Here is a 2,056-nt window from a genome sequence, read left to right on the forward strand (position 1 = left end):
TACACATTGCGTTGTTAAAGAACGGATCACTGTGTGACAGCACCTAACACAAGGATGAACCGGTGCAGCAAAACTCACATAAAAGACATATTGTAAACATTATAAGACTCTACACCGTCTTCCTTGTTGTTCAAAACTCAATACTAGATATTATCTAGACTCTAGAGAAACCAAATATGCAAACCAAATTAGCAAGCTCTAAGTGTTTCTTCATTAATGGGTGCAATGTATATGATGCAAGAGCTTAAACATGAGCACAACAATTGCCAAGTATCACATTATCCAAGACATTATAGCAGTTTACTACATGTATCATTTTCCAATTCCAACCATATAACAAATTAACGAAGAAGAAACTTCGCCATGAAAATTAAAACCTAAGAACACATGTGTTCATATGAACCAGCGGAGCGTGTCTCTCTCCCACACAAGCATTTATTCAAACAAAAACAAAAACAAAAACAAACCGACGCTCCAAGCAAAGTGCATAAGATGTGACGGAATAAAAATATAGTTTCAGGGGAGGAACCTGATAATTTGTCGATGAAGAAGGGGATGCCTTGGGCATCCCCAAGCTTAGACGCTTGAGTCTTCTTAGAATATGCAGGGGTGAACCACCGGGCATCCCCAAGCTTAGAGCTTTCACTCTTCTTGATCATAGTATATCATCCTCCTCTCTTGACCCTTGAAAACTTCCTCCACACCAAACTCGAAACAACTCATTAGAGGGTTAGTGCATAATAAAAATTAACATGTTCAGAGGTGACACAATCATTCTTAACACTTCCGGACATTGCTCAAAGCTACCTGGAAGGTAATGGAACAAAGAAATCCACCCAACACAACGAAAGAAGCAATGCAAAATAAAAGGCAGAATCTGTCAAAACGAACAGATCCAGTAAAGACGAATTTTAAAAGGGCACCAGACTTGCTCAAATGAAAATGCTCAAATTGAATGAAAGTTGCGTACATATCTGAGGATCACTCACGTAAATTGGCTTAATTTTCTGAGTTACCTACAGAGAATTAGACCCAGATTCGTGACAAGCAAAGAAATCTGTTATCGCGCAGTAATCCAAATCTAGTATTCACTTTACTATCAAAGACTTTACTTGGCACAACAAAACACAAAACTAAGATAAGGAGAGGTTGCTACAGTAGTAAACAAATTCCAAGACACAAATATAAAACAAAGTACTGTAGCAAAATAACACATGGGTTATCTCCCAAGAAGTTCTTTCTTTATAGCCATTAAGATGGGCTCAGTAGCTTTAATGATGCACTCGCAAGAAATAGTAGTTGAAGCAAAAGAGAGCATCAAGAGGAAAATTCAAAACACATTTAAGTCTAACATGCTTCCTATGCATAGGAATCTTGTAAATAAACAAGTTCATGAAGAGCAAAGTAACAAGCATAGGAAGATAAAACAAGTGTAGCTTCAAAAATTTCAGCACATAGAGAGGCATTTTAGTAACATGAAAATTTCTACAACCATATTTTCCTCTCTCATAATAACTTTCAGTAGCATCATGAGCAAACTCAACAATATAACTATCACATAAAGCATTCTTATCATGAGTCTCATGCATAAAATTATTACTACTCCCAACATAGGCATAGTCATTCTTATTAGTTGTAGTGGGAGCAAATTCAACAAAGTAGCTATCATTATTATTCTCATAAAGTGTAGGAGGCATAGTATAATCACAACAAAATTTACTCTCCATAGTAGGTGGCACCAAAAGACCACTATCATTATAATCATCCGAAATAGGAGGCAAAGTATCATCAAAGAAAATTTTCTCCTCAATGCTTGGGGGACTAAAAAGATCATGAAAACCAGCTTCCCCAAGCTTAGAACTTTCTATATCATTATCAACAATGGTGTTCAAAGCGTTCATACTAATATTACTACCAAGCATGCAAATAAGATTTCATAGGTTTTTAAATTTTCGCATCAAACAATCCATGTTTTAAATCAGGAAATAGAATAAGAAGCTCATTGTTGTCCATTATGCCAAACTAGTGTAAACAAGAAACAAAAAGATGCAATTGC

Source organism: Lolium rigidum, chromosome 7, assembly GCF_022539505.1.
Source record: "Lolium rigidum isolate FL_2022 chromosome 7, APGP_CSIRO_Lrig_0.1, whole genome shotgun sequence".
Lineage (NCBI taxonomy): Eukaryota > Viridiplantae > Streptophyta > Magnoliopsida > Poales > Poaceae > Lolium > Lolium rigidum.